The 10,649-nt window shown below is 43.2% G+C and overlaps 2 long non-coding RNA genes across 4 annotated transcripts; one reads left to right on the top strand and one right to left on the bottom strand.

Annotated features, from left to right (window-relative positions):
- Positions 1-4,475: 4,475 nt before the first annotated feature.
- On the top strand, positions 4,476-7,109 carry LOC109768400 (uncharacterized). Of its 2 annotated transcripts, XR_002234084.3 has the most exons (4): positions 4,476-4,925; positions 5,112-5,247; positions 5,643-5,751; positions 6,871-7,109. It is a non-coding gene; the product is annotated as an uncharacterized lncRNA (long non-coding RNA). The 2 variants fall into 2 exon arrangements; XR_002234083.4 differs by lacking the exon at positions 6,871-7,109 and having other exon boundaries at positions 4,477-4,925; positions 5,643-5,831.
- LOC120962097 (uncharacterized) lies at positions 6,383-8,603 on the bottom strand. 2 transcript variants are annotated; one of them, XR_006671241.2, is made up of 3 exons: positions 7,394-7,660; positions 7,091-7,315; positions 6,383-6,487 (listed from the first exon to the last, which is right to left on the bottom strand). It is a non-coding gene; the product is annotated as an uncharacterized lncRNA (long non-coding RNA). The 2 variants fall into 2 exon arrangements; XR_012205762.1 differs by lacking the exon at positions 6,383-6,487 and having other exon boundaries at positions 6,869-7,315; positions 7,394-8,603.
- Positions 8,604-10,649: the final 2,046 nt, after the last annotated feature.

The following is a 10,649-nucleotide window of genomic DNA, read 5'->3' as shown; positions in this document are numbered from 1 at the left end:
CAACAAACATTGATATGAGCCATGATAGTGCAATTTTAAAATGATCAGACCAACAATAGGTGATAGCTAAGTTGTACATGCTAGTGCTCTGTGATTGTAAAGCATTGTTAGTTCCAAAAAAAGTACGTGATCTCTTCATTTATTTATGCTTGGCCATGTGACTTACATCTCTGGTCTTAAAGAGATTGTTTGATATTGTCAAGAACTCGTTTGTCGCTTGCCGTCTAGCCATTGATGTATCTTCGAAAGATGTAATTGTGGTTGTAATATGCTGCAGCTCCTTGCTACTATTGCCTTCTTTTTCCATATGGTTGAAAATGTAACAAAAATTGTATGTATATAGTCAACAATCTGCAAAAACAAAACCCAAGAACTCTCCAGTCATGCATGACGTGCCTTGGTTCGTAAATAATACCGCTCTCTTTGGTTTCCTCCATTCTCTCAGCACTTACTCTAGCATTCCGTTTCTTCATATGAGAACTTGGCAGCACAACTAGTAGGACAAAGCACACATACTTGTTTCAGAACAGCTGGACAATTTATAATGGTTATCAGGTCACACATAACAGATGCGGTTGTTAGATTCATGCATTCTATCTGGGGGTTGTGTCGTCACAAAAACTCCATGTTGTCAATAAGATAGATTTTTTTACCAAAACGCCATCAATTAAACTGTCATGTTGATGGAGCACATTTTTATTCACAATTAGAAATAATAAATGATTAACATCGAGCTGTGTATTGTTGTTCCCTGAAGCAACTATTGTCTGTCTATTATTTGTTACACCAATATAACTCCTTTCTCATTTATCACTTTGTATGCTTCGGAAGATCACATGCTGTAATCTAGAATAAGCTGCTACAAAATAAATCGTTTGTTTGGATTTCCATATGTTTCCATACATGTTATAATCTAGAATAAAGCAGTAGTAAGTAAACTAGCGCGTTGGGTGAATGTTTTCCATCCATATGTTGTTCATCTACTACCCCTATAAAAAGAATAGAGGGGGAAGATCCAAACAATCAGACCCATCCATCAACAAGATCTAATGGCCCTTAAAACTTCCATGGTTAACGCTACAAACCACGCATTAAGCCACTAACTATCCATCCATCGATAACCCTGCCCCGCCGTTCAGAAAAAAGCAAACAACGCTCGCCCCATGTCCTCTCGTCCCGCCCGCACGACCTCGACCTCTCGGCCCCTCCTCCTCCTCTCGCGCCGTTCGCCGCCCCACCGTTCCTCTCGCAGCCGTTAGCCGCCGGAGCCGCCAGCCACGCCCTTCACCGCCGGAGCCGCCCGCCACGCCCTTCGCCACCCTAGCCGCCCTTCACCGCGGGAGCCCCATCGCCGGGAGTCGGGGGACGAGGAGGACAACGTCGACTACGAGGACGAGGACGAGGACGAGGAGCACCGAGAGGCCAGGCAGCGTCTGATCCGCACCGTGCCGACCGTCGACTGGTTCGACGTTGAAGGCAACGAGGTATCCGGCGCGCAGCCGCTCGAGGACCCCGAGGTGAGCGCCGCTCTGCTACCGGTGCACCTATTTTCCCTCATGCGTCCTTTGATTCCATATGCAGCGAGGTGTTTGACGCTTGCTGTTCATGTCGCGCCCGTGAAAAGTCATGAGAGCGGTGACTGCCGTCTGCTGCTGATTTTGATTAGCTTCAGCGTTTTCCATTGGGTTGGAGAATAGCGAATCTGCACATCCTTATGGTTCAAGATGGCCATTCTTGAATGAGGGGATACATATTTTGCGTTAGATCAGAAACATCAATTGTTTTGTTCCTTCATGCAAATTTTCATTGCATCATATTGTGACTGGTAATCAAGACGCGGTGGGAATGATGATTACATTCGCGCATGTTATTTGTGACCATTCTCTTGTGCATCAATGGGAACCATAGTTATTTAATGAGCTAATTCCGTATCACTTAGATGTAGTGTTGAAATTTCTATGACCCATTACCCACCCCAATCTGCTCATACAAGACATAACTTCTACATAAAAGTGAATCAGTAAACTGCTAGTAATCTGGCTGGAGACAATATTTTACTTCCAATGTTTAGATTCTTTCGGTGCACCGTCCAATGCAGGAACCTCTTACAACTCCGTGGGTGATTAAAGCGAGAATACGGGGAGTCATCAAACTTCAAACATCATAATTAAAGATACCTTGTCCAATGCAAGTACCTTTTTCTAGGAGGTTTAAGAACTTGTATAAGCACATGTAGTCTCTGCCATGCAAAAGTCCAACCCTACAGGTTTGTATCCTATGTTCTGCTCTTACTATACTACAATAAGAATATTATTCGAATTGTTCACCAGGATGTCCTATGTTTCGATGCATGCAGGTTTTCCACTGGGAGAACAAGTTTCTAGATACCACAATAAGAATACTCATTTTCTTGTTCTCTGTTTTTATTGCAATTTTTTGTTGTGCAGTGAGTTGATATGAATCAAATAGCACAAGTATTATTGTTGACTAATTTTTAAAGTACCTCCCTTCCAAGCAGCCCTCGAACAATGAACAAGGAAATTTGGGAGTCCTTCTTTCACTTTCTCCAAGGACGTGGGAGCCACCACCAATGTTGCTTCCTTCCACAACTAAAGGTCCTAGGTATCTGTTCTCACTCCCTATAAGTTGCCGTTTGCATATCATGATTATGGTTTCCAGTAAGATTGGCAGAAAAATATTATCATTTGCAATATTATTTTAAGGAGAAGCTCCCTCTAGGGATATTTCTTGTGAGCAACATATTACATTTGAGATTGTTATGTTAATACATGTCACTGCTAAAAACATGATTGAATGGGCAAGAAACATCACAATAATTCATACAAGAAATACAGAAGGATCTGGAAGAAGTAGTGTTCCTAGCTAAGTTGTGCACTTTCTTGTATTGATTTCTAAAAATACGTCTGAAGATAGCACCGTTCATGTATCCCTGCTGGCGAATGAAACTGATAGTGGGTCTCAATTGCCATTTGTGTGGATTCATACTTGAGTCTTGGGAGATAATTGCTTTAATACCAGTAGCATTATTTGATGAGATGAGGCAACCATGTACTCCCTCCGTCCAAAAATAAGTGACTCAACTTTGTACTAACTTTATATATTAAAGTTGGTACAAAGTTAGTACAAAGTTGACACACTTATTTTGGGATGGAGGGAGTATTTGCTAGCATCATGATTTCAGCCTACCGGTAGCATTATGTGATGAAATGAGGAGGCGACCATGTATTTTCCAGTATTATGACTTGAGTCGCAGCATCATACCGAGTAGCCGAAGAAGTAACTGCATTCACTTTTATTGTAGATTCGTGTTGGCCAGCTTGAGATTGAATATAAACTAAGGCGCATAGAGAGGGATCGGTCATAATAAGCATCTGTGTACATCGTAATTGTAGTCCTCAGTCGAGTACACAAGAGGGGTATGCTGATTTAGAAGAGGGCAAAATAAAGCATGTAGACTGGTGAATGTCAATTTAGACCATCATTTTGCAATCGCTACTTTTGGTTCCGAAGGATTAACAAGATAAACTCGATTGTTTATATGACCTTGTAGTGATAAGTTTACTTTGCAAATTTTATCACACTAGCAATGTTGTGTGCAGAGACATTTTGTTTCAGCAAACTTGATCATGTGGACATTGCTGTGTGCAGATATCAGACTTCAGTGGCTATAAGAAAAACTCAAGCTATGTTTCCACTGGCGAGTAAATGCAACCTGACTCAAGAATGCAAGCTTCTATATACTAGTAAGCGTGCACGTGCAACGCACGTATCATAATTTATAAAATTCCATTTTAAATATTATTTTTAGTAACCGAGCCATCGAAATATGTCTCATGCCCAACAATAAGAGCGCGCGTGTAATACACAACCGACAAACATGTCTTCACAAAAACTTCACGATCACATAATTTTATTATAATTTGTTACATTATTTTTTTAAAAACAACAACTAAACAACATTATGTACTACGCCCTCTGTAAACTAAACTGAAAAATGTCTGATATTAATGTACATAGGTAATTTTTATCGAGGAGATCCTCCTCGGTCTTCATTATATTTTTAGAGGGATAATAAAATATTGGATTGTTTTTAGAGAGATAAAAATAATTATTGAGTCTCGATTGAAAAAATGACAAATATATTCATGTATTCAAATTTAGAAAACATAAATCCAAATAAAAAAGGTGATTTAAAAAAAATTTAAACATGCTAATATCACTCAACTTAGTCTAAGTCAACTGAAATCTAACTACACCTTTACAAATACTTTAATTTTGGATATGATTCATTCGTTGCCTACCTAGCAGCTAGCTTGGTTTCCGATTCAAGAACGCAATCGCTAAATAGCAGGAAACTCAGCCGAGCGCTAAGGCATCGGGCATCAGACGAACGGCTGGCTGGATTGATCGGACTTTTGGTAATTTTCTGGCCCATATCAATGGACCGACACCTACCTACTCACCCACCGCTTCACCTCAAAAAAAAAAAAAATCCCACCGGCCCTCACATTTCTCCCCGTCGTTCCCCATTCTTCCTTGGTCGTCGCCAGCTCCCTCTCCCCGCCTCCTCGGGCCACCCCTCCCCTTCGTACCCACCGCCAGCAAGAGGTTTGCAACCCCTGCTCTTCCCTGCCTTTTCGTCGAATCCGGCCGCCCAAGTGGCCGAGGAGGTCCCCGAGCTCGGCATGCACGGGAGCATCCCAGCGCTAGGCTCCGTCGGAGGTGCGAGACTTCCACGCCCCTGCTCTTCCCCGTCCCTCTTCGAATCCGCTCGCCGAAGTGCCGAAGGATGCGCTCGAGCTCAGCATGCTCACGGGCGACCCAGCGCGGATGCCCGCAACAAGACAACAAGGAGCGGGCGTGGGTGCGCAAAAATATATGGGCACAGTTCGATGCCTCCACTGGTATGAGCTATGTTATTGTGAAATGAATTCTCATTGCTGTATTGACTGTCAGGATTAATTCTGATTTGATCTTAGTCCTTCGACATTACTTCGTGTCAACTCTGGATTATCCTATCTTTGCACTTAAATTTTAATTCGTACTGTGCAGTTTACCGTGTACTAATGTACCAATGTAATTTCAATTAGGCGTGCCTCTGTTTGATGTGCTATTCAAGATCCCTGTACAATTGTGTTATTCAAGATACAATGGCACTCGATGATGCTTGCTAAGAAGGTCTGCAATATGCACTGGACTGTTGCTTGCCAGATGACTGGAAGATGGGTACTTCATCCTCTCTTGTTTGTTCATTTGAAGCAAGATAAATAAGATTCATGCATTGTAACGAAAACTGCAGATTTAGCTAAACTCAACTGATGGTGTAATATCTCTTCCTATGAGCAGCAGTAATGGTATCTTCTGTAGGACTAATAAGGCATTGCTGCATAAATATACTTGACTTTCAAATGAGCATGTCAAGAGGTTTAATTAATGTCGGTCCCTACTCTAATTATATCTGGATATCTGGTTCCTGTACTATTTGAAAGTTATCAATCAGATGTATAGAATAACAGAAATTTGCTAGATAAGCTAACGTTACAAGGGGAAGTAAACATTAAACATTTCATATGGTGATTTGGAATAACTGATATGTCATCATCGTGTGTTTCCTATTGTAGATAAATTTGCTTGCAAGGCTCTTGATGATATATCCACTTTCATCAAATGCTTAAGGGTATGGTCAATTGGAGAAGACATTACTATGACTACAAAGATCTGTTTTTTTAGGTGATGAATTGTAACCTTATATTCTTTATTACTTGGAATTGAAAATCACTGGAAGCAATCCGTAATTACTTCGGAGAGAATCTTTTACTCTTTTCTGTCTTGCTCTTGTTCAGCATAGGATGTATATCATTATCACTATCATGGTGTATTGTTGCCATTGAGGAATCTTCCCATGTAGCAAATTTACCTAGAAAATACAAAACTTTGGCATATCACGATCAGGTGCAGACGTACTCTTTCTCCCAAATACTACAGCAGTATCCCTACAATCAGATGTACAGAAATTTGCTTGCTAAAAAACTAATCAATAAACCATGAAATTTAACTGGATTAATTAAGGATCAAGCCACTCACCTTGTGGCTACAATCGACCAGATTCATCTCTCCATGTTCCTGCATGTGAAGAATTGATCAGTGCCCCAAGTCAAAACTACTGCATACCTTATACATGAAGCCCTTACTCAAAATTCAGAATATATGCAGAATATCCATTTTAATTGACATAGCTATCTGCAGTCCTAGACAAAATGTGACCATAATCCACACTACTATACATGAATTACTATATAGCTACCTTATGGGGGCCTATATGCCTGATCCTCATATCTTCTTGTTTGGCAAGAGTTCACCATTTGCACTTAGTCTTGAATGGAGAAGATTGCACATACTATTGTACAACTGGGCAATGGTGTGGAGCTCCATAAGCGACGGCGGCGACTCCAGCTGTCCTTCTCGCCTATGCATCCCGACAAAGAAGCTTCAGAAACTATAATCTGTCTACTCCTTGTTCAGGATCAGTAATGAACATATTATTACACAAATTAATTTAACAAAACTGGATTCTCTTTTTTGGTGATGAAACTGTAGTCTGTAGCAACATTGGCACGGTTTTTGTCAATACTACAAAAGAGGGGGATAGTTGATCATTGGAAACACCATTGACGCAGGCTTGACGCAAAACTGGGTTATAGATCAATTATCTTCTCACTTCAGTAACACCATGATCTTGTACTTGCTTTTTGACAATCATGGATGAACAACCTGTGATCTGGTACCAATTTTTGGCACAACCATGAACTCCCAAGGTGATTCACCAGAGTGCTTTATGCTTTCTGACAGGTATGCACATATAAGATGGATTTCTTCTGAACCGATTGGAAGCATACGGCAACATGCACATACACAAGCGCTAGCCTAAGCATGCAGGTAGATATTGTAGACGTCTTCAGGTGCAAGGATGCAATATTCATGATCGAGCGCAACGTCGGTGGATCTGTATCTTTGGTTTCAGAATTTTGAAAGAAAGGGGATATGGAAAACAATAAGAGGGGAGCTCTACCTCCAGCAGCACTTTCCCGGTCGTCGGCGTCGTGCTTCCAGCTACGGCCGCTGCAGAAGATGACAGGCAGCAGCCGCCGGCGTCTTCCGGCGCAGCTGTGCACAACTTCCTGACGAGCACCGCGGACTGGATGCTCTGGAGCTGGACGTTGCGTCCTCGAGTGCCTTGAGATTTTCCTGCTACTGCGTACTTCATGGTGTCCGAAAGGATCATCGCCTTGTCCATCTGAGCGAATTAGTTGGCCAATCAGTTAAGAAATTTATTTTGTTGGATATGTACGTATGTGCAAGAAGAGGAGCCGACCTTATTGAGGCCGGGGATGACGGTGGATAGCTCAATGAATCGTCGGTTGATCTTCTCCCGGCGCTTCCGCTTCTGCTCCGCTGCAAGAGAGAGGGGCGGCAGGGGCAGAAGTGAAGGACGGCGGGGAGGGAGCGGAGGGTCTGTGGGCAGACTAGACAGGGTCGGCAGCGAGAGTCTGCGTGCAGGACGGACGGCTGGCGAGGGGCGGCGATGAGGGGAGGAGGCGGTAGGGCGCCGGGGAGGTTGGGGATGGAGCGAATCTGTGCGAATTTTAGGGGAGGGAAGTTGAGGGTGATCCTAAAATTACGGATCACATCGGTCGTCAGGTGCGCGACCATGGTCTGCCGCGGCAGAACATTGAATCCCAGCCGTTCAATCGGCTGGCAGACGATCGGGTCATTATATACTGTTAGATTTGACTAAATGGATTAGATCTGAGGGTTCTGATTGTTCTGTGTACATTTGTTTGTGTAGAGAAGAAAAAGTGAGGTCCTTATCCTGGTTGGTTTAGCACGCCACATCCTCATGGCCGATAAGCTGTTGCGCTAGAGATGGCCAAGCGATGAGATTTGCCTGACGTGTGGCTCTTGCAAAGAGACGGCCAGCTTTGCGAGGCAGGTATGGCCAGCGGTGGCCTTTTGGTCGTGATACCAGGTGTTGTCTCCCACCAATTCCTAGAACATCGCTCCCATCCATGAATGGTGGATGGCGATCAGGTTGCAAAGGAGGAGAAAAGGCATTTTCATGAAGTCACCACGTTTTGCGTTAGGAAAGATTGGAACAGTAAGATTTTCTAGCACAATTGCAGGGGAGTCAGTGACACCACATTGAAGATCTTCTTTTGTTATAGTTGTTTCGGATGCATGGTGGGGGCTGAGGTTTTGCGCCTCCCTTTTCCTCTTTATTAGACAAAATCTAGTTGTATGGGTCTGGCTGTAAAACAAACTTCTTCTACTAACATATCCTTGCTTGCGATGGAATATGAATGTATTTTCTTTAAGATGTAATACTAAAATACTTGTTTTTGCCATGTAATATGGATATAGTTGATTTTTTTGTGTGCATACTCAAGGATTTCATGAATGGAATATTGTGTTTTTTCTGCGATGAAACAAAACATTATACCTTGTATAATCAATTTTCTCCACATGAATATAATTGTATCTGATGCATGGGATGAATAGAACTCATTCGTGTTCACCCGCAAAAAATAAAAACTCATTCGTGTAGGGGGTAGATAAAGCATAGAGCCAACTCCAAGATTGTCATAGTGGAATAAGACAACCGGTATGCTGTGACTCAACAACTACAGTAGATTTTTGGACTACTAGTTACTCCCTCCGTTTTTATTTATTCGGCACATTAGTTTTGGTCAAAGTCAAGCTTGTTGGGGAACGCAGTATTTCAAAACTTTTCCTAGGATCACGCAAGATCTATCTAGGAGATGCATAGCAATGAGCGGGGAGAGTGTGTCCACGTACCCTCGCAGACTGAAAGCGGAAGCGTTAAGTAACACGGTTGATGTAGTCGAACGTCTTCGCGATCCAACCAATCAAGTACCGAACGCACGGCACCTCCGCGATCTGCACACGTTCAGCTCGGTGACGTCCCACAAACTCTAGATCCAGCTGAGGCCGAGGGAGAGTTTCGTCAGAACGACGGTGTGGTGACAGTGATGATGAAGTTACCGATGCTGGGCTTCGCCTAAGCACTACGACAATATGACCGAGGTTCAAATCTGTGGAAGGGGGCACCGCACACGGCTAAGATCAACTTGTGTCTATGGGGTGCCCCCTCAACCGTATATAAAGGAGGGGAGGAGGGGGCCAGCCGGCCTCATGGTGCGCCCCCAAGGGGGGGATTCCTACTCCTACTAGGAGTAGGTTTCCCCGCTTTCCTAGTCCTAATAGGAGGGGGAAGGAAGAAGGGGAAGAAGAGAAGAAGGAAAGGGGGGTCGGCCCCCTCGCCAATTCGGATTGGGCTTGGGGGGGCGCGCCCCTCCTCTTGCCCGCCTCCTCTTTCTTCCACTAAAGCCCATGTAGGCCAATTAAGCCCCCGGGGGGTTCCGATGACCCCCCTGTACTCCGGAAAATGCCCGAACTAATCCAAAACCTTTCCGGTGTCCAAACATAACCTTCCAATATATCAATCTTCATGTCTCGACCATTTCAAGACTCCTCGTCATGTCTGTGATCACATTCGGGACTCCGAAACCTTCGGTACATCAAATCACAAAACTCATAATACATATCGTCATCGAACGTTAAGCGTGCGGACCCTACGAGTTCGAGAACTATGTAGACATGACCGAGACTCATCTCCGGTCAATAACCAATTGCGGAACCTGGATGCTCATATTGGTTCCTACATATTCTTCGAAGATCTTTATCGGTCAAACTGCACAACAACATATGTTCACTAGTAGAAAAGGGGCCATTTGTCCCGGTTCTGAAGGGCCTTTTGTCCCGGTTGTTGAACCGGGACTAAAGTGTCGTTACTAATGCCCTGGGCCTTTAGTCCCGGTTCTTACATGAACCGGGACAGATGGGCCTCCACGTGGCCCGTGCGGCGAGCCCAGGCAGGAGGCCCTTTGGTCCCGGTTGGTGGCACAAACCGGGACCAATAGGCATCCACGCGTCAGCAGCTGGCAGGAGCTGAGGTTTTTGTATTTTTTTTTGAAAGGGGGTGGTTTAGGGGTTTTGGGGGGTTAATTTAGGTGTTTCATATATTGTGTTATCTAGCTAATTAATAGAGAGAAGTGTCCTCTCTTATCTCCGTGCTTGGTCGACATACGCTACGTATTATACGTATAGAGAGGACTCGACACGCTAGCTAGTAAATAAATGAAGGAAACAGAAGATCGTCATGAACATATGCATACAGAGAGAAGTGATATCAACCACCTCTCCTTCTCCGAGAGATTGGTCGAACAACAAGTTCTCGTATATCTATCTGACGCTACTGGCGACATATATACAATATAATTATCTCTTACAATATAATCTCCTAATTATATATGAACTCAGGGTCCACATGGTATTCTCCGTCTTTAGCGATCACGTGGTCAAGGAAGAATGCCGCAAATTCCTCTTGAATTGCTCGCATACGATCTGGTGGTAGGAGTTCATCCCGCATCCGAAAGATCTAATTTGAAGAAGGGGGTCAATACATATATATATATATATATATATATATATATATATATATATATATATATATATATATATATATATATATATATATATATATATATATA

The sequence above is a fragment of the Aegilops tauschii genome, chromosome 3, assembly GCF_002575655.3.
Source record: "Aegilops tauschii subsp. strangulata cultivar AL8/78 chromosome 3, Aet v6.0, whole genome shotgun sequence".
NCBI classification, from domain to species: domain Eukaryota; kingdom Viridiplantae; phylum Streptophyta; class Magnoliopsida; order Poales; family Poaceae; genus Aegilops; species Aegilops tauschii.
Note: the sequence above shows the minus strand (reverse complement) of the source record. Positions and strands in the feature narration are given on the sequence as shown.